The following is a 23,101-nucleotide window of genomic DNA, read 5'->3' as shown; positions in this document are numbered from 1 at the left end:
GCACCTCCCCGTCAAAAGTCTCCCCCTCGACTGGCGCCCTGGAGCTCGACGCCCAGGGTAGCTTGATGAAGATGTTGTCACCGGCCTGCAAGTAGGCGCCGGGCTGGGGCTCCTCGGAGCCCGGCTCCGCAGAAGCGGCAGAGGGTTCGGCGGTCGGTGCAGCGCCCGGCGCTCCTGCGGCCTCAGGGTCGTCAGTGCGATCGCCCGACCCCTCGCCGGCTTCCGCAGCAGCAGCCCCGGCGGCTTCCTCGCCGGCGGTCTCATCAGCACCGGCACCTTCCTCGCCGGCGCCCTCTGTCTCCATTGGCTCAGCCGAAGGTGGGTCTGAAGAACGAAGAAGGGAGGAAAATCAATCAAAAATCCAAGAAAGGAAAAACGGAAGAAACAGAACCCAAGGGAAAGTTTCTGGGTAAGTGGATTACCTGCGCCAAGATCTTCAGTTGCGGCCTCGGTCGCCGCAGGATCAGCAGTGCCGTCCCTTGCCGGGGAGTCCCCTCTTGCCGGAGAGCGCTCCCTTGCCGGGGACTCCTCCCTTGGCGGCGCAGTCGAAGCAGGTGGCACTTCGGGACCGGCCTCCGGGCGCTCCTGATGAGGCTGCTCTGCTCCTGCACAAGTCAACAAGCAAGATGTTAACAAAGGAAAAAGCACTCAAGCGCGCCTGGCAGCAGAAGGTTAAACTATGAACTTACGCTGGGGGCTGCGCTGGGGGCTGCTTTGAGGAGTGATCGCAAGGTCCATCAAGGTGATCTCGGACCCACCCCCTATCGACAAGGTGGGGTCATCTTCGATGACGATCACCGCGGCCTTGGCCCTCTTCGCCGCTCTCTGGGCCAGTGTTCTGAAAAGAAAGGAGTCCATATTGAAGCAAGTCAGATACAAGATATAAACAGCAAGATTGAAGGATTATAAGAGCACCAAAGAAACTCACTCTTCTTCCTCCTCGTCGGAGCTGAGCGCGGAAAGATCGAAGTCCGGCCCTCCTCCGGTGCGGTGAGGTGGAGGAGTAGGATCCCTTGCCCGCTTGGCGAGGGCAGTGGCGGTGGCCCGGGAAAATCCCGCTCCAGTTGCCGATGTTGCGTGAGGCGCTCCCGCGGCAACATTGCTTGCCGCGGTAGAGCGCGTCGCGCAGCTTGGTGGCTGTGGAGCCGGCTGCCGCCCCGCTGGGTCCCCGGCCCTGCGAAGGCGCCTCCTTGGCGGGGCCGGGGGCTCCGCCTGCGGCAAGCTCTCTGAAGGCTCAGCCTCCTCCTCGCCGGCCTCGCTCGACTCGGCTTCGGAACTGGCAGGCTCCTCTTCACCCATGAACTCCGCGCGTTTGGCAAGGTTTGCCGCCTCTGCAGCCTCCGCCTCCTCCACGGTGAACCCAAATGCGCCCGCGGCAGCTGCAGCCGCAGCCTCTTCCGCCCTAGTGGCGATGAGCTGCAGCTCCTCGTCGGTGGTGTCACGGGTGAGGCTCTTCTGCTCGTCAGCGCGGACCGGCACTTCCTCCAAGGTGTCGAAGAATGTTCGCACAATGTCATCCGCGGGCTCTTGCCAAGTTGGGACGATGTCGTCTGAATCGCACAACGGCATCATGGCGCGGATCCGGTCAAGCGAAGAGTTATTGCACAAAGGAACTATGCCCCTCGGCATTGTGAATGGGTGCTGGGGGTCGCGTTTGAATAATTCCAAGAGCATTGCATCCAACTCCAAGAGGGTGAAGTTGTAGTTGAGGCCCGGCCGCAGCCTCATGATGTCCGCCAAATTCTTAAATTCCCAGGCGGGCCTCCCCCTCTCCTGTAGGGGGGCAATGCGGCGAAGGAGGAAATCTGCCCCGACAGCACCTACGGTGAGCCCGGCAAGCCTGAGGCGAAGAATCCTAGTGATGGCGATCTTCAGCCTCTCGTCTTCCGGGGCCACGTTGCTCCAGTCGTTGCCGCGCACTATTGGAGTTTGGCACACGGCGGTGAAGCGCTGCAGATTCTCCTCAACAATCCAACACCACTCCGCTCTCCACTCCTCCCACTTGCTGCGGACCTCACCATCCAAGTACGCCTCCTTCTTGCCGACTCTCGAGACCCAGGCAATCCCTCCGGCAAGCGGCTCTCCTCTCTCTACCCGAGGAATGAAGTAGTGGCGGAAAAGGGCAACACTAGGGTGGACTCCGACAAAGTTTTCACACAAGTGTGCGAAAACTGCCATGGTCAGGATAGCATTGGGGGTGAAGTCAAGGAGGCGGAAGCCATATGTGTTCATAATGTCACAGAAGAACTCCGAGAAAGGCGGGCAGAGCCCGCAATAGAAGAATAGTGGGAAGAACGGGTACCCATTTGGAGCCAGCTTCGAAGCGGTAGCCGGGAGTACCCTCGTGCATGGATGCGCACACGTCTCCGTCGCCCAAAAGAGGTAGAAGTACTCCCTCAGCTCCTGCACGCCGAGCTGGGGGGTGAAGATCGCCCGCTCCTTCCGTAGCGCCACGAGCCGCTGCGCCTCGGCCGACTTCACACCCTTTCCCTTGTCGGCTTTCGGGCCCATGGCGAAGGTGGTGAGGGAGGTCGACGGCGTGGAGATGCTGGTGACAATGGGAGGGGCGAAGCGCTGCTCTCTCGGCTTCGAGGAGAAGGGGGGAGCGGCGGAGTTTGTGAAGAAGGAGTAGCAGGAACCAGCGAGGGGGAACGAACTGCCCCTGTTTCCTCTGCTTATAAAGAGGGACGGGGCGGACGTTTCGGCCTTCCGCTTAAACAACCACCCACAATCTCTCCCACGATGCCGCATTCAACGCATGCCGTTATGGGAGAGTGCGGTAGATACGGAACAAGATTTGGCATGGCCCAGCCCACATGTGCCCGTGCCCTGTCTTGGGCCTGGCCCAACAGCGCTCGGCACCGTGTCTGGCCCAGGCCCGGGGGCTCCTGTCAGTGTACTAGAATAGGGGTACCCTAGTACCCCGAACTTGTGCACGGGCAGTTGCAGCACCCCGCGGCAAAGGCTTGCCGGGCGAACGCCAAGATCCCCCAAGGTTCCCTTGGAGCCATCCAAGAACAAAGTATTTAAGCTAAGGAGACAAGACCCCGGCAAGAGGAGCTTGCCGGGAAGGCCAACCAAGGCGCTCCAAGGAACTTGCCGCGACGCGCAACTCGCTCCGGCAAGGCAGCAAGGCCCCGGCAAGAGGAGCTTGCCGGGAAGACCAACCAAGGTACCTCGAGGCCCGGTGAGCGACAAGCTTCCAGACCCGACAAGATAACGACAGCAGCAAGGTGCTTGCCGCGGCAAGCGGCCACTCTGCGTCCACGCTCCAGCGCATCCACCAACGTGTCGCTCTGGGGGCCTCTCCGGGTGCGCGTGGCGGGAGGCTGTGCAGCCAGCAGTGCGCAGTGGCATGCGAAGCTGACAAGATCACCATCGTGGCGAACGGTGGCGCCCCTAACGGTCCTTTTCTGCACTGTTCGGGCGACTCAGACGGGCATTTAATGCCCTTCTCCCCTGCCGTCAGGGTTAGGTAGGGTGCACTGTACAAGCAACTGTATCAACTACCTCGCTTTTTACGTTTTTACCCTCCTCTGCGTTGCCACCTGTTGGTGACCCCTTTAGCGTATAAAAGGAGGCCCATGCGCAACGTAGGGGGGGTTCGGTTCGTTGGGTTCGAAGCCTCAGACCATCAGGCTTTGATCCATTGGTAGCCCAGAAAACACATCACTCTCTCGCTCGAGAGCAAGAACACCAGATAATACAACCAGACAAGCAGCAGTAGGAGTGTTATCTCTCCGGAGAGCTCCGAAGCTGGGTAAACCGCTCGTGTGCTTCGCCTCGATCTGCTCTTCGTGCAACCTCCGCCCCCCACCGAACCGAAAGGGGCCCGGTCCGCCGGCCCCATAGGTGTTTGTGGGTCAGTTTCCCCCAACAGTAGTGTTGATTACATCTTGTAGTTGAATACTATATGGTTCATTTGGTGGATGATTATATGTTCAGATCCATTATGCTATTAAATTATAACAGCCTGGTTTTTGGCCCTTTTCTTTTTCTTTTTGATTTATTTAGTTTTTGCTATGTTTTTCTTTTTGGAGTGGTTCTGTGGGCTTGCCACCTAGGAAATCATCCTCATTCCCCTCCCAAGTGGCTCATAATTCTCAAAACTTTGCCAATATCATGTCACTTCACTGCTTGACCAAACCCTAATTTCTTTTTCTCGGGAATATTCCTTTTTCTATTAAAGGAATAACCCTGTCTGCCCTAGGTTGTGAAGCAACCTATATTTATGTCCACCAAAAAATTCCCAAATAATTCTAAAAATTCTTTTGGGTCATATGTTGCTCAAATATGCCCAAACTTTCCTGTCCTAGCCCAAGAATAATTCACCAATAATTATTCTTCATTTCTGTCCAGAGGGGCACTTTGTGAAGGAAGTGCCCCCTATCCTGTCCTGATTGCTCCCAAGTCTTTTGGGCATTCTTTTATGTCCAAATAATTGCCCCATGCAAAAATTCAACTTTATTTGCCTAGCAATCTTCCTCAGAAATTTTTCAAACTTTTTGTCAGACAGAAGGCATTGTGAAGGAAGTACTAGCTAGGTTTATCCAAATGAGTTGAAATTTTGTACACTCCTTCATGTTATCATATTAGCACACTCCTCCAAATTTTAGCTCCATCCCTTGATCTATGTGAGCACAGGATCAAATCTTTGATTCTGTCAATATTTTCAGGTTGTGAAGCGAGTATATTTTATATTGCTTCATTTTGCCTAAAAATTTACCAGAGCATTCTACTACCCATAAAACATCTCTCCGCCAATTTTGGGATCAATTCTTGAAGCCAATATGTCTCTAAAATGTTTGCAAGTTCCTGGACAGAGGGAATAGCTGTGAAGGAAGTACCATTTTGGTAAATCCAATTGGTATGAAATTTTTACAACACCTTTATCTGGCCAAATCAATAAGCCTTGCCAAATTTCATCTCAAGTGGTTACTCTATGTGAGTGAACCATCATGATTTTAATTCTGGCCTCATAATGTGAGTTACAAAGCAACTATATTAGTATGTGCTCCATTATGCCCTAAAACCGCCAGGATCATAGTCCTTCCTTAGTTAATCATCGTAGACAACTCCATTTGACCCAATCAAATCCCTGTAAATCACCAGTGCATGTTCAAGTTTACTGCAGTAAACTTCAGAGGAGGATTACCTTTTAACCAGAGCACGTTTCACTGATATACCACCTCAGTTGTAACCTCCCCTCGATGGACTACGAACTAGACAGCAAGTTCCAGCCCATCGCCCCTGTTAAATGCCAGTGCACGCGGTGACCGCGTTAATGGCATCACTGTGTGCGCGCTCTGTGCGCAGTGGCCGCGTCCAGGGCGTCGTTTCTTCTTCGTCCGCTCCCCTCTCGTCGTCTTCGCGCGCGTGAGCGTGTCCCTTCGCTTCAACTCATCGTCGCCGTTCCCCTGGACCCCTCTCCCCCTCTGTCCGCTTCCTCACCGACGCTCGCCGCCGAACGCCCATGAGAGCACAGTGCGCCGACTGTCGTCTTCCTCCCCGTCCCTTCCTCCCTGCACTCCCTTGGTCGCCTCTTCCCCGTGAGCTCTCCCTCCTGTTCCCTCTCGTCGCCTAACCCCGAGCTCATGTGCGTGCACCCGCGTCCGTGGCGCTGGCCATGCGTCCGCGGCGACGACAGCGCGTCCGCGGCAACGACAGCGCGACACACCCCTCTCCTCGCCTATTTAAGGCCACCACGAGACCCCCCCCACACACACACATCACCAATCTCCTCCCCTCACTACCAGGACCCCGCCCCACTTCTTCCCCGAGCCGGAGAACCTGTCCTCTCCGTCCACTGCCGCCACGCGGACTCCTCCGGCTAAATCCACTCGAGCCTAAGCCCCTCCCCTTCTTCTGCCACCACCAGATCTCCACCCGAACTCCGGCAGACCTCCCCCACCCCTCGCCCGACCGCCGGAGGCCCGCAGCCCTTTGCCCAAGTATGGCCGTAGCCGCCATCCGCTGCGGTGGCTGCTCCGCTCAACTCTGAGCTCCTCGGCGGCTGCGTCACCCAGGGACGGGATCGTCTCGTCCTCCTGAACACACCGGTAGGCCGGGCATCGCCAGTGGTGGACCGTGGCGCCAGCAATCATCATCGGGAGCCGCCCCTCCCCTCTGCCTGGCGCAGGCGAGAGGCGGGAGATGACACCGCCCCTGTGAGCTGGCCAGGCGAGCCCCACCACCTCGATTGACCCCACGTGCCAGCCACCCCGCGCATTGACATTGATCCGGTGACATGGATAAGTGAAAGCGCATTACCGCGGGTACGTTTTCAGGTTCTGAAGGCGCGTTTCGGTGCGGTTTAGGCCAGAAATGCGCTTTCGTATTTTGGAAAGCGTATTCGGCGAAAAGCGTTTTCTCTTTTTCCAGTCAGGGACTTATTTGTGGATTAACATTTGCGGAAAGGTCCCTGGCAGAAAAACAACTATATCTTTTTGCTCCTAAGTCCAAATCAGGTGAATCCAAAGCCCACTTCTTCATTTCGTCAAGCCCGTTCCGATGGAATCATTTTCACCATGTTTTGACATTCTAAAAATGACCATTTTTCCCTTGCACTAAATCAGCCCGCTCCGAGAGAGAACGTTTTCCGACGATTCTTTCCGCGAGCTTCTCGCACTTCTTCCCGGTGATTTCTTCCACCCCATGCAAGCCACACCCTATATTTGCATGATTTCAATGTAGTGACAAGGTTTAGTTATTTAAACTTGTTTAAAATATTGCATTAGCTTTGTATGATTTGTTCATGGCATTTCTCGGAGTATTGTTTTGACATTGATGTTGCCATGATATTGCCTGGAGTTCTAGGACTTATATTTTGATGATTATGTGGATGACATGTTGCCTTTGGATTCTTAGTGGTTATTATGATTATGTTCATGATGGTATTATGCTTTGGAGTATTACTTTGGGTGTCATGTTGCCTTTGGATTATTAGTGGCTTTTATGAATATTTTTCATGATGATATCTGGTATTATTTTGGGGTATTAATTTGGATATCATGTTGCCTTTGGATTATTAGTGGCTAGTGTTATTTTCATCATGATGCTAGAGGATATTATGTTTTTGAGTATGATGTTGGAGATGATGCTTGCATGTGGATCATAGTTGGATAGTTAGTTCTTGATATTTGAGTAGTAGTCTTATCGTTCTTGGATTCATCGTGATAGTAGTGTAATGCTGTCCTTGGAGTATTTTTGGTAAGACAATATTAAGCTTTGGATTATTTGTTGGATATTGCTATGGCTTGGCATATAGGTTGATAGATGATATCATAATATCAGTTAATATTATTATATTTTGGGAATAAATTCCGTCATTAAGTTGGTCAGGTGCCACCGAATCGGGCTTTTCCAGTGCAACCACATTTGCCTTTGTGGGAAGGCCCTAATGCGGTCTATTGTCGTGCCTCTCGCCGCTGCCTCCAATGAGGGAAGGTTATGCACGGGCAGTACCCTGATCAGGTAGGACGGCATAAGCCTTGTGTGCCTGTAGTTGGTATTGAGATCTCTTGTCCCGTTTGGGACCGTTTTTGTTTTGCCATGACGGTGGCCGTTGGTGCCTTTGGTAAGCACGGGGCCACCCAGGACTGAACCCAAAAAGGGGTGTTGGTCGGAGTGGCCGGGAGAGTGTCATGGCAGTAGATCGGTTTTGTCGGAATGTCGTTGGTCCACCCGAATGGGAGTGCGAGGCCATGAATTCCATGGTGTGGGTAAAGTGCGCTACCTCTGCAGAGTGTGTGTGTTTAAATCTATCGATAGTCGTGTCCTCGGTCATGGGCATGGGTTCATACTAGGTAACACCGTTCGATCAACACGCACATGACGGAATGACGTATAGGTGATTTATATGTTGATATTTTGAGCAGTACAGATTGGCAGTATGTTGATGATGATGTTGGAGACCAAGTGTTGGTTATCGTAGTGATCGCCGGAAAGATCACCGTTTGAGGCCAAAGGTTGGTCATGGTAGTGATCGCCGGAAAGATCACCGTTTGAGACCAAGTTGTAACACCCACGATGTGGCTATATCTCCCACGTGTTGGAGCACGACTTAGAGGCATAACCGCATAGTAGGCATGTCACAAGATGGGTAATCTTTACACATCCCATGTACTGAATAAGAAAGGGATAAAGAGTTGGCTTACAATCGCCACTTCACACAAAACATAAATATAGCATTACAACATCCAGATACATACAACAACATCTTGTACGTCAAATGAGCTTGAAAAGCATCTTTAGGAGAAGGGTCGAACAGATTTGTTGGAAAACCAACAACGAAAAGAGTAAGCTTGATGTGGGCTTATGGAAAACATCTCAAAACTGAGGTGAAATTCTGCCACTAACGGAAACAATAGATTGGATTGATATCAACAAGAAGACGAGAAACTAATGAAGAAATTTTGCCACTAACGGAAACAATAGAACAGAGGATAAATGAAGAACTAGGGTCATTTATAAGCACCATAAATAGCAAAATCCTTAGGGAAAGATTTAAGTGAAATATAACCCAAGATAACTCCAATGAAGAAATTGGCGGGTTTAAATATCTCATTCTTAACAACTTGCGAATCATGAAACACGAAGGGAAATTGTCAAGAATGACATAACACCATCTCAAAAGATGAGATATGAAAGAATTGTGCTTCGGAATGTAAGAAGAAGAATACTTGAGCTCCTCTGAAAAGAATCTTGATGAACACTTCGAGAAGGAATTAAATCCTTTATGAACCATCATGTAGAGCCTCCCTGAAGAACTCCGGTAAGAAAAGATGAACAACTGAAATCAAGAATTTGATGAGCCTCCGGAATAAGGAATTAATCGCTTGGATGAAACAAGAATAAGAATTATGTTGTGCTTATCCTTCATCAATTAAATTGATGACAAACAACGGATTTGGCATACTACTTATTCTCGTTGAAAGGAATAAGATAGATATAGCGCAAACTTGGGAAGGTCTTCAACGAACCACCGATAGGATTTGGAAACAACGAATAGATTGATACGATAACGAAGGAAGAGAAATCTTGAACGAACCACCGTAAGAATTGAAAATGAACAAATAAAAGATGAAGAACCACCGAGAGGAATTAGAGAACGAATGAAGATACTTGAGGGAAATTTAGATGCAAGATAACAAAGATATCATGAACTGATTAGAGAACACTTGAATGATGCACCAGTAAGATTTAGAGAATGAGAGCTGAAAGCTGAGAATGAATAAACCCGAAATGATGGCCTTCGAAGAATCAAACTGAAAAGACTCCTGAATTGCTCTAGATAGGTGAAAAGAATTCTCACAATCAAAAACAATTATGAGAGGATGGCAACAAGCTAGAACCATGAATCTTCAAGAGAATGGAGCAAGATTTAGAGGAAACACTTCTTCTTTGGTCTTCCAATGATGGGAATGGCGATGAGAAACATGACCATGAATTGTTGAGGCACTCCGGAATAATGGAGAATATAAAGGTTGAATCAACAATGAAAAGAATTTGAAAGATCTTAGAGAAAGACATATGACTGATGATAATTCATTCTTACGTCAAACTTTAGAAGATTTGAGAATAGCTCCGAGAAAATAGAAGAGTCAGGTAAGATCCTGGGAAAAGACCTGTGGGTTAGGGCCCACTCAAAAGATACACCGTCGAACGATTTAAAAGAGGGAATGCACCGGTTGAATTAAAAGGCTTGAATGAGATAACATCCTCGAAAGATCTTGAACGAATGCAGAGTGGAAACACGAATCTTTGAGATATCTTGAGCACTCTGGAACAATTGAATAGCGGGAAATGAATGAATATGAGGTGCACTAGCATGAGAAGGTATTTGAAACGAGGAAAAGGATATGACCAACAAAGCTTGAATTGGATCCACCGAAGAAGAAAATGAGTGAAGAGTGAGGAACTTGAAGCTTCGTTAGAATCTTCATGAGAATCACAGATACGAACATTGACGGAAAAGAATGGAAAGACTTCACATCAATAAGATGGATACTTGATTAAGAAATCTTAGTCCTCGAAGAAAAAGGGTGGGAGGGTGGGAAAAACAAAGGCAATTTGGGACATATGAAACAAACACCGTTGAGAAACTTAGAATTGATCTTGCGGATGGTGAAATGATCGGATCCACTTGAAGAGAAACACACTGGTTGAAAAGGATTGACATGACAATCTTGATTATCATGAAGGATTAGTATTCACATAGAAACATGAGAACACCGCTTAGGAAAGGTATGGAATCAACACTTGACTTCGAAGCAACTCGAATACCACAACTCAAAACAAAACAAAGGTTTGGCTTGTAGAATAAGCCGGAAACAAACATATGATAGAGATTTCGTCCGAAGTTTTCGTGGTGGGGCCCACACAGGCTCGATCGTACGGCACCATCATGTACAAGGCAGTGCACATGACATACGAAGCGTCCCCGAGTCAGCATAGCCAAGGACTCTTTAAGACACAACGAGACCACTCTAAAACCAACCGTGGATAGGCGGACCACTAGATGTCGAACTCCAATCTCATATCATGCATCTGTCGGAAAGATATCCTAGGAGCTACTTGAATTCCCACTTATAAACTTCCGAAACTTTCCAGTTATGCAATCAGGTGTTGGGGATACAGGGGAAGCATAATATCTCACCCAAAACTAGCAAATCCTACATCCAGCTGTATCCATCCTTCAACACATAACCAAGAAACCTTCGGAAATCATTTACCTCAACCTTCAAAAAGCATTCGTTATACGAGTTATGGCAATACTCCCAAACTCCCGCCCTAGTAGTGGGTGGCGTCGAGGTTATCTCACCAACAATTGCATAAAAGAGATTTTTTATGTCGGTGAAACTCAGGTATTCCAGAACGGCAACGATAAAATTGTGACGATAACACCTCGGAGCTCAACTTCCCGGGACACTGCCACAACCCCTAAATGTCAGGAGGCACCAAGAACAATGTTCTCGTCACAAAACCATCGTAACGATTCCAAGATACCTACGTGATCCTAAATTTTTTTTAGTGAAATTTGAGGAGAGAAGAGTCAAAACTCTACGTCAGGAGGCCTCACCAGAGCGACGAAGGGACTGAGGAGTAAAAAGAATCCTACTCTCCGATATATATATATATATATATAATCCTATAAGACTCAAAACATTTTTCTAGACTCAACAACGCCAGCGATTCGATCAAGCAGGGGGCTCCTAAGTCGCGGAAGGCTCTGATTACCAAATTGTAACACCCACGATGCGGCTATATCTCCCACGTGTCGGAGCACGACTTAGAGGCATAACCGCATAGTAGGCATGTCGCAAGAGGGGTAATCTTTACACATCCCATGTACTGAATAAGAAAGGGATAAAGAGTTGGCTTACAATCCCCACTTCACACAAAACATAAATATAGCATTACAACATCCAGATACATACAAGGTCCGACTATGGAACCAAATAAAGAAAGACAGCCCCTAATGCGATAGATCCCCGATCGCCCCAACTGGGCTCCACTACTGATCAACTAGAAACTAAACAACACAACAAACACGATCTTCATCGAGCTCCTCCTTGAGCTCGGTTGCGCCATCTGCACTGGTATCAATGGCGCCTGCAACTGGTTTTTGGAAGAATCTTTGAGTCACGAGGACTCGGCAATATCGCACCCTCGCGATCAAGACTATTTAAGCTTATGGGTAGGAAAGGGGTAATGAGGTGGAGCTGCAGCAAGCACTAGCATATAAGGTGGCTAACTTACGCAAAATAGAGCGAGAAGAGAAGCAAAGCACGGTCGTGAACTAGAAGTGATCCTGAAACTACTTACATCCAAGCATAACACAAGAACCGTGTTCACTTCCCGGACTCCGCCGGAAAGAGACCATCACGCTACACACGCGGTTGATGCATTTTATTTAAGTTAAGTGTCAGGTTCTCTACAACCGGATATTAAAAAATTCACATCTGCCCATAACCGCGTGCACGGCTTTCGAAAGTTCATAACCCTGCAGGGTGTCCCAACTTAGCCCATCACAAGCTCTCACGGTCAACGAAGGATATTCCTTCTCCCAGGAAGACCCGATCAGACTCGGAATCCCGGTTACAAGACATCTCGACAATGGTAAAACAAGACCAGCAAGACCACCCGTTGTGCCGACAAATCCCGATAGGAGCTGCACATATCTCGTTCTCAGGGCACACCGGATAAGCTAAGCATACATGAGCCAACGTAACCCAAGTTGCCAAGGGATGGCCCTGCATGGTGCTCTAGTTCAGACCAACACTTAGATGAGCAGTGGCCCGGGGGTTTAAATAAAGATGACCCTTGAGTCTGCAGAACCCAAGGGGAAAAGGCTTAGGTGGCGAATGGTAAAACCAAGGTTGGGCCTTGCTGGAGGAGTTTTATTCAAGGCAAACTGTCAAGGGGTTCCCATTATAACCCAACCGCGTAAGGAACGCAAAATCAAGGAACATAACACTGGTCTGACGGAAACTAGGGCGGCAAGAGTGGAACAAAACACCAGGCATAAGGTCGAGACTTCCACCCTTTACCAAGTATATAGATGTATTAATTTAAAATAAGAGATATCGTGATACCCAACAATAACCATGTTCCAACAAGGAACAAACTTCATCTTCACCTGCAACTAACAACGCTATAAGAGGGGCTGAGCAAAGCGGTAACATAGCCAAACAACGGTTTGCTAGGAAAGGTGGGTTGGAGGCTTGACATGGCAATATGGGAGGCATGATATAGCAAGTGGTAGGTATCGCAACATAGCAAAAGAGCGAGCAACTAGTAAGCAAAGATAAAAGTGATTTCGAGGGTATGGTTATCTTTCCTGAGATCCCGCAAGGAAGAAGAATGAGTCCATGAATAAGACAAACGGGCGTAGTCGAACGGGTCCTCACAAACGCGACGTTATCGGAACTAACCCGAAGAAACAACACCGGAAAGAAGCAAACAACGTGGTAAAACAACCATCACATAAACATAGCATGATGCACAACCAAGTATGATGCATGTCCGGTTTAATGAAGCATGGCATGGCAAGGTGCACAAATAACACTACAAATTAAGTGGAGCTCAATATGCAACGGAGTTGCATATTGAAGAAAACATCACATAACTTATTTAGTTCTCTCTCGTTTAGGTACTCAACAATATTAAATGTTGGTTAGCGTAGCAAGAGGTGAAGCATAACAAAACTATACTATCTAGACAATTTAAATGGGGCCTGATATAACAAACAACAAATCCGGTAAATCCCCATATCCATTTAGCAAATGAAGGAAACATCAATTTAAAACTTCTTGATGTTGTTATCATGATGCGGATGACATATGCAAGTTTATGCAAGTTTTATGAAAATATTGATAAGAGCATTATGAAGCATTTGTCACCGTGGTGGAAAGAAAGGGTGCCACGACGATGAATCCAAAAATGATGCCGCGGCAACATATCGGTTCCGGTAGCTCACGGAGATACTGGTGCAAAGGAAGCAAGGGTGCGGATGTTCGGAACATGCTAGAGATGGTGGGGTGATCCCGGATACCGGGTTCCCACATGTCGGTGACAAGGCAAAAGAGGGGCAACGTGCACCGACAACTTGGACACGGAGTAACACACGGTTCAACTCATACATCGCAAGCATTCATCCACATGCGTTGTCTCGGTGGTATACCTTCGAAGCATGCGTTTCAGGCGTAACGAGTTCATAGTGAAAGTGGTGGACGTAGACGTTCTCGCGACGGTAGTTGTACATGTTGGCGGTAGTTGAACTTGGCGATCCCGAGAGGGTACTTGCCGGATCCGCAACACCGTAGCCACTCATGGCAAAGAACTTGATATTCCCGGGTCTTCCAAAAATGACGTGGTACTTGGCGAAGTCCACGTCAATGGTAGTCAAACTTGATGGTTTTTGTTCATGGGTCTTCGGCGTCGGTAGTCATTCTAGGCACCGAGTGTCGAGGTACTTGACGTTCTTTGTCTCGCAGTGTAGTCAAACTTGACGTATCCGAGGGCACCGGGCGTCGTGGTACTTGGGGTCTCCGGACTTGCTGGTCTCGTTCTTGCGACGGTAGGCATACACGGTTCGGAGAGGAACTTGTCGTTTCTGTATGAAGTGGTTCGGTCGTCGGTCTTGCCGATGGGGTACTTGGCGAACCCGGTAGTCGATCTTGGCGTAACCAGTGGTTGTGGATGTGCATAGTCGTAGACGTACAGGCTCATTGTAGCGGTACTTGACGTCCAAGGGGTTAAGCGGGACGCGGACGAAGCCGGGAGGCGAAGGCAAGGCAACACGGCGGCAACCTGTGCTCACCGGTGAAGCAGCAGCGGCAGCAGCAGCTTGGCACGACGACGAGGAGGTCTGCAGGAGGCGGGACGAGCCGGATGACGTGGATCCCGTCGAAGGAACGGCTCCGGGTAGAGGAAAGCGAGCCAGCGACGGTGGCTTGCAACGGCGGGAGCATTCTCCGGCAGCTCTGGCAAAGCGGCGGCGAAAGGGTGCAGCAGCAGGTCGAGGTGGGATCGGGCGACAAGGAGAAGCAGGAGGAGAGGCGCCGCGGGAAGGAACTGACGCGGGGAGCTCCCCTCCTGTGCGCGAGCGAGGAGAGGCAGAGAGATGGGGAATGGGTGCGGCACCAGGGAAGGGCCCGCCGGGCGGCACGCTGGCCGGCGCGGGGCAAGGAGGTGCAGGCGTGGCTCGCTGGTATTGAAGATCGAGAGGGAGGAGCGAGCGGGTTCGAGCGAACAGGGACGGGGGTCGGGTATCTCCCTGGCGGCGTGAGGAGGAGGGGATCGAGGGAGAGAGAGGGTGTAGCGGCTGGGCCGAGGGTTAACAGGGGAAATACTGCCCCCGATTCAATCGTACACTAATCATGCACGCAAATGTGTACGATCAAGATCAGGGACTCACGGGAAGATATCACAACACAACTCTACAATTAAAATAAGTCATACAAGCATCATAATACAAGCCAGGGGCCTCGAGGGCTCGAATACAAGTGCTCGATCATAGACGAGTCAGCGGAAGCAACAATATCTGAGTACAGACATAAGTTAAACAAGTTTGCCTTAAGAAGGCTAGCACAAACTGGGATACAGATCGAAAGAGGCGCAGGCCTCCTGCCCGGGACCACCCTAACTACTCTTGGTCGTCGGCAACGGGCTGCACGTAGTAGTAGGCACCTCCAGTGTAGTAGTCGTCGTCGACGGTGGCGTCTGGCTCCAGGGCTCCAGCATCTGGTTGCGACAACCAGGAAGGAAGGAAAGGGGAAAAAGGGGGGAGAAAGCAACCGTGAGTACTCATCCAAAGTACTCGCAAGCAAGGAACTACACTACATATGCATGGGTATATGTGTAAGGAGGCCATATCAGTGGACTGAACTGCAGAATGCCAGAATAAGAGGGGGATAGCTAATCCTGTCGAAGACTACGCTTCTGGCAGCCTCCGTCTTGCAGCATGTAGAAGAGAGTAGATTGACGTCCTCCAAGTAGCATCTCCAAGTAACATCTCCAAATAGCATCTCATAGCATAATCCTACCCGGCGATCCTCTCCTCGTCGCCCTGCGGAAAAGCGATCACCGGGTTGTCTGTGGAACTTGGAAGGGTGTGTTTTATTAAGTATCCGGTTCTAGTTGTCATAAGGTCAAGGTACAACTCCAAGTCGTCCTGTTACCGAAGATCACGGCTATTCGAATAGATTAACTTCCCTGCAGGGGTGCACCACATAGCCCAACACGCTCGATCCCATTTGGCCGGACACACTTTCCTGGGTCATGCCCGGCCTCGGAAGATCAACACGTCGCAGCCCCACCTAGGCACAACAGAGAGGCCAGCACGCCGGTCTAAACCTAAGCGCACAGGGGTCTGGGCCCATCGCCCATAGCACACCTGCACGTTGCGAGGGCGGCTGAAAGCAGACCTAGCCTAGTGGCGTTCCAGTCCAATTCGGCGCGCGCCGCTCCGTCGCTGACGTCTGAAGTGCTTCGGCTGATACCACGACGTCGGGATACCCATAACTACTCCCACGTAGATGGTTAGTGCGTATAGGCTCGTAGCCAGACTCAGATCAAATACCAAGATCTCGTTAAGCGTGTTAAGTATCCGCGAATGCCGAACAGGGCCAGGCCCACCTGTCTCCTAGGTGGTCTCAACCTGCCCTGTCGCTCCGCCACAAAGTAACAGTCGAGGGCCGTCGGGAACCCAGGCCCACCTCTACCGGGATGGAGCCACCTGTCCTTTCAGCCCCCTCGTCAGAATCACTTGCGGGTACTCAATGAGCTGACCCGACTTTAGTCACCATCTGTATAGTATGTAGGTATGTATAGTATATACCCGTGATCACCTCCCAAGTGATCACGGCCCGATAGTATAGCAAGGCAGACTGACAAGAATGTAGGGCCAATGATGATAAACTAGCATCCTATACTAAGCATTTAGGATTGCAGGTAAGGTATCAACAGATGTAGCGACAATGTCAGGCTATGCAACAGAATAGGATTAACGAAGCAGTAACATGCTACACTACTCTAATGCAAGCAGTATAGAGGAGAATAGGAGATATCTGGTGATCAAGGGGGGGGCTTGCCTGGTTGCTCTGGCAAGAGAGAGGGGTCGTCAACTCCGTAGTCGAACTGGTCAGCAGCAGCGTCGGTCTCGTAGACTACCAGAGAGAAGAGGGGGAAGAAATAATGAATACAGAGCAAACAAAGCATCACAAAATATAACAAGGCAATACGCGGTGTTCGGTGTGCCCTAACGCGGTAGTAGGTGATACCGGTGAAGGGGGGGAAAACTTCCGGGAAAGTATTCCCGGTGTTTCGTGTTTTCGGGCAGAGGAGCCGGAGGGGGAAAGTTGCGGGTTCGATAGGTTAGGGGGGTGTGGCGGACGAACGGACTGCGTATCCGAATTCGTCTCATCGTTCTGAGCAACTTTCATGTAGAAAACATTTTCATCCGAGTTACGGATTAAAAGATATGATTTTCTAAAGATTTTATTAATTTCTGAATTTAATTAATTATTTAAATTAATTCGAAAATGGAATTATGACATCAGCATGATGTCATGCTGACATCATCAGTCAACAGAGTTGACTTGGTCAACCTGACCAGTGGGTCCAGTGGGACCCACCTGTCATACTCTGATTAGTTTTATTAGGGGTTAGCTAAACAAATTACGGTTTAATTAAACTAACAAGTTAATCAGATTAATTAAATAGGACTAATTAACTTAATTAATTCACTAATTAATTAATTAATTAATTATAATTTTTGTTGATTCATTTTTTTTAATAGTTCTGGGGGCTGGGCCCCGGCTGTCATTGGCCCCAGGGGCCTAAGCGGGCGCAAGGGCTAACGGGCGCAGGGGCGCCTGGCGCGAGGCGAGCCCAGAGGCTGCCCGGGCGAGGCCATGGACGAAGGCGCCGGCGCCCACGACGCCGACCAGGAGAGGCGGCGGAGGGCCGCGGGTGGCGCGGTGGTGGAGGTAGTGGCGGGGCTGGCCGGAGCGGCTCACAGGAAGGGGAGGTAATCGAGGCGCGCGGCGGGAGTGCGAGCGTGCGTGCGCACGACGGCTATGGCCGCGGTCGTCGAGCGGGAACCTAGGGGAAGGAGGAGGAGAGGTGCTCACGGGGGGGGGCGTGTAGGGTCCAGGGCAACGAGGGGCGAGGAGGAGGACGGAGACGATGCAACGGAGGGGAAGCAGGCCGGCGGTGAGGTCCCGGCGAGGTGTTGGGCTCCGGGCGGCGATGATGGCCGCCGACGGCGGGGCTGAGGAGGAAGCCCAGCACGGGGCGGCGTCGTTCAGGGGGGGGGATGCTGGCGTCGGGGTCGAGCGGCTCCGGGCTCAGGGCGTTTCCGGCGGGGAGGAGGACGAGGAGGCGGCGCCGGTGAGGTAGAAACGGGGCGTCGGGGTCGCCTGCCCCGATCCAGATCGGGACCAAGAGGAGGGGGCGCGAGGAGAGAGTGGGGGGTCGGGGGAGAATGTGGGGTGGGTTTGTGCGGTCGTGGGAGGGTGGCGGCGCCAGGAGGGGAGCGAGGGGAGAGATGGGTAGAGTGCTAGGGTTCGGTGCCCCTAGGGGGGTTATAGGCCAGGGGAGGGAGTGGGCCGGCCTGGCAGGCCACTGGCTGGGCCGAGGCCCAGCTAGCCTGGGGGGTTTCTTTTTATTTCTGTTTTATTTTTCCCCCCTTGTCTTTTCTGTTTGTTTTTATTTATTTAATACTTTATAGTTTTACAAAAATAAAACCCACACCTAAAATGGAGTTACAATTCCAACTACTGTCTTAAAAAGTTTTACCCCTGAACTAAATAGTTTAATATTTTATAAAAGAAAAAGGCATTTATTTAATTGTTTTAGCTACTGTTTTACTCATTTTAGTTTACTTAACCATTTTATAAAAGTGTGGTTTCTTTACCATAATTACCTATGCATTATTTGGGTCACTCCGAACATTTTTAGTTTTAATATTTAAAAACTTTTATTGTTTGCTTGATTTTGAGTTTGAATTCGAACCGGTTTTGAACTAACGTGAGATTATCAACACTAACCGAGGTGATGTGGCATCATTTCCAGAGGGTTACTGTAGCTTAACTACCGGGGCGTTACATGGGGTGCCACAACGCTTGGTATCAGAGCAGGTCTGGCTATAGGACGCCCTAATCAGCGCAAGCGGTAGAAATCGGTAGTAATCGGTAGTATAGACTACCTTGTTTGTTGCATTTGGTTACTGCATTTGTTTGTTGCATAGGATGCATATGGCCTTATTATTTTGCTACTGACGATTTATCTAGTGAGTGTAGATGGCATCGATTCGGATCCACTATAGCTCAGCCCCTGCATTTCTCCAGCTTTCTTTTCTTGCCTGTTCTTTGGTGTTTGGCGTCATTTCTGTCCCAGCAGAGTGATGCCATGTGATCCCGACACTGTTTGTAAAAATGGTGCTCAGGTATCGCTCCAAATTCCTTCCTTCAGCCCCATTTTGTTTCGGTGGTAGACATGCTTCTACCCCAGATCGTCCCTTTTATCTTGTCGTGTTGGCAACCCTTAATGGTCTCGGTCATCATAAAAAGGGCAATGCCAGCAGACTCAGTTTCCCCGCTATCCTTATTTCTTGGACGAGTACAGATATTTTCTATCCGCTTGATAATAATGTGGCAACGATATTTGTGTCCTGCTACATGATTACCAAGTACGTCCCCGCCTCCGAGCTAGTCCAGGTTGCTACCTGGCTAATCTAGCACTTGGTGTTGCGTTGTTTACACCAATTCTTCCACACATTTATTTGTCCTCGTGCACATCGTCACAGCATGCTAGATCATAGAACCGGAGATCCCCCGAGATTTGTGTGCATATTATGTGACTAGCAGTACTATGTGACTTTGTTTGAGTGTGTAGTGATTGTTGTTGTGTGCTTTTGTTTAGTAGAGTTTTATTTTGCTTCTTTCTTTTGGGCCCAGTGTTACATTATTTCCCCCCTATAAAGAGTTGCTCATCAACCGACACCGGACCCAAAGAATCAGCAAGGAGTTCAATTATTTGGAAGCTCAGCTAAAAAATGGAATTCTCAGCCAACTACAGTGAAATGGGGAATATCTGATCTTGAGGCTGATAATCAATTTTGCATTAATGTGCACTCCTCACAACAGTACTGATAACTCAAGTCTACATCGGTACAAAACCCTCACAGTAGTAATAATCAAGTCCGCAACAAGACAAGCCAGGTGCAAGCTCAACGGTATATTTTCAATCAAAGGTATGGATCATATACAAAATTTTGGCTCAGCAATGCATGATTCTTGAAATATGTTATCATCTGAAATAAAGTCGGAATGTGACATGCTCAAGGAAGACAGTCAAACAAACTTTATCATGCAAATAATCAGCCATAGAATATTATGGGCGAGTGTGTAGATTTCAGTCTGCATATTAGTATGAAGCTTTGGATGTAAGAAACTCAGTCTTCTTCCACACGTTATCGGAAGAAATTTATGATGCAAGGCTCCTCAATTTTCCTCAGCATGATATGTGAACAATTTCCGGTCCAAGATACCCAGTCTTACACAGCAAGATACCTCAGTAAAAGCTTCTGGCGGACGGAAAATGAATCCTTCTCGACAAGAAACCCGAGGAGAAGCTTCTCAAGTACGGAAACCCGGCTTCTCCTACACAATACTCATGTCAAGCTTTGTGTGTAAGCTATCGAGGCTTCTTCTGCACGCTACCCGGACAAAAGCTTCGAGCAGAAGCTAACGAGCCTTCCTCGGCAAGCTACACGAATAGCTTTTCTCTACAGTTCAAGCATCAGATCTGCAATAATTTTGTTAGAGGTACAATGCAGTCAAAACATATGCCTACCGCAAGGATCGAGTGTTCGGTGGCATATTATTCTTATATATATGGTGGGCATGCATCCCCAACCATATCAGTCACTCATATGAGGTACGACAAGGATCCAACGGATATACCTAAAGGAAAGTACGGATCCCACAGCCTCATGAATCACACAAATGAAGATAAACAGAGATACATTTCATATAATAGAAGGATCAACAAGATCTGGAGATGACATCATAGAATCAACAGCCTTGATAATGGTCATCAAGGTCATTATTCCTGCAACTGACAAGGAGATGTCCTAAAACCTTGTCACCTTCTTGTATGATTGGTCTCAGCAATGAGCTCCGTACAACTACGAACCCTGGGAATATGTCATATGTGTGCGAACCCAGGACAGAAAACAGGCACAAGGAATAATGTCAAAAATATTGCACTAATCACGTCCATGGTCATACAAAGAATCAAGGACAGGTGTGGTCAAGTTATTTCAGTAAGGTATCCTAACAAAGAAAATCAAGACCGTTAAAGGGTGAGACTAACAGCAAAGGTATGATGATTTTTGCGCGACCATCAGGGTTTGGATACCCAAATCAATTGGAGGTCATAATTTACATATGGATCCACAAAGACATACTCAGCAGCCTACTCTGTTTTACAAGGATTTCATATACCGCTGACCCGCTTGGAATGGTTAGTGTGGAAAATCCAATTGGGTATACCGACAAAATGGGTAAATCAAAAGCCGAACAATCAGCTCAGACCCGGTATACTCACTGAGGAAATCAAGTACATGGTTAGTCTGTTAGAAAAAGCATTTGTCTGTCAGCCCCCTAGCAGGCCAGTCTCAAGATATAAATACTTGGGGTATGACATGGCTATAACTCCATACACCGTTATATTGCTCCTGACAAAAGGCAGTTAGATCTTTGGTACATATCTCACGCTCGAGCCAAAGAAATAAATCAAAATCAGTACCACCTATGAGCAGTCAGATCCCGTCAGAAGATGGCCATGCTTAATTCTCAGCATTTATTGAAACCAGAAGGCCTGCATTTATTTGAAGCAACCCCATGACAGAAGTATTATGGTTTTCATGACAAAAGGAAATTTATGCTCAGATCCATTGGATATCACCGCAGATATGAAAGAATCAACGTCAGCAAAAGGATTTGGTGTGAGAGCCAAAACCTGTCAGAATTTGGGGAAAGGTGAAGCAAACCACCCCCGAGCAAAGATAATCAAATCATATGAAATTCTCGGGGGAACAATAACTAAAAGAAAAAGGATACAGGAGCTGGAAACGGTGTCCTCAAGTCATACTTGTTCCCTGAGCAACTAAATCTCGAGGACGAGATTTCTTTAAGGGGGTAAGAGTTGTAACAGCCTGGTTTTTGGCCCTTTTCTTTTTCTTTTTGATTTATTTAGTTTTTGCTCTGTTTTTCTTTTTGGAGTGGTTCTGTGGCCTTGCCACCTGGGAAATCATCCTCATCCCCCTCCCAAGTGGCTCATCATTCTCAAAACCTTGCCAAGATCATGTCACTTTGCTGCTTGACCAAACCCTAATTTCTTTTTCTTAGGAATATTCCTTTTTCTATTAAAGGAATAACCCTATCTGCCCTAGGTTGTGAAGCAACCTATATTTCTGTCCACCCAAAAATTCCCAAATAATTCTCAAAATTCCTTTGGGTCATATGTTGCTCAAGTATGCCCAAACTTTCCTATACCAGCCCAAGAATAATTCCCCAATAATTATTCTTCATTTTTGTCCAGAGGGGCACTTTGTGAAGGAAGTGACACCTATCCTTTCCTGATTGATCCCAAATCTTTTGGGCATTGTTTTATATCCAAATAATTGCCCCATGCAAAAATTCAACTTTATTTGCCTAGCCAATCTTCCACCGAATTTTTTCAAACTTTCTGTTAGACAAAAGGTATTGTGAAGGAAGTACTAGCTAGGGTTATCCAAATGAGTTGAAATTTTGTACACTCCTTCATGTTATCATATTAGCACACTCCTCCAAATTTCAGCTCGATCCCTTGATCTATGTGAGCACGGGATCAAATGTATGATTCTGTCAATATTTTTAGGTTGTGAAGCAAGTATATTTTATATTGCTTAATTTTGCCTAAAAATTTACCAGAGCATTCTACTACCCATAAAACATCTCTCCACCAATTTTGAGATCAATTCTTGAAGCCAATATGTCTCTAAAATGTTTGCACGTTCCTGGACAGAGGGAATATCTGTGAAGGAAGTACCATTTTGGTATATCCAATTGGTATGAAATTTTTACAGCACCTTTATCTGGCCAAATCAATAAGCCTTGCCAAATTTCATATCAAGTGGTTACTCTATGTGAGTGAACCATCATGATTCTAATTCTGGCCGCATAATGTGAGTTACAAAGCAACTATATTAGTTTGTGCTCCATTATGCCCCAAAACCTCCAGGATCATAGTCCTTCCTTAGTTAATCATCATAGACAACTCCATTTGATCCAATCAAATCCCTGTAAATCACCAGTGCATGTTCAAGTTTACTGCAGTAAACTCAGAGGAGGATTACCTTTTAACCAGAGCACGTTTCACTGATATACCACCTCAGTTGTAACCTCCCCTGGATGGACTATGCACTAGACAACAAGTTCCAGCCCATCGCCCCCGTTACATGCCAGTGCACGCGGTGACCGCGTTAATGGCATCACTGTGTGCGTGCTCTATGCGCAGTGGCCGCGTCCAGGGCATCGTTTCTTCTTCG

This window comes from Triticum aestivum, chromosome 3A (assembly GCF_018294505.1).
Source record: "Triticum aestivum cultivar Chinese Spring chromosome 3A, IWGSC CS RefSeq v2.1, whole genome shotgun sequence".
In the NCBI taxonomy this organism is placed as follows: domain Eukaryota; kingdom Viridiplantae; phylum Streptophyta; class Magnoliopsida; order Poales; family Poaceae; genus Triticum; species Triticum aestivum.
This window is presented reverse-complemented; position numbering follows the sequence as displayed.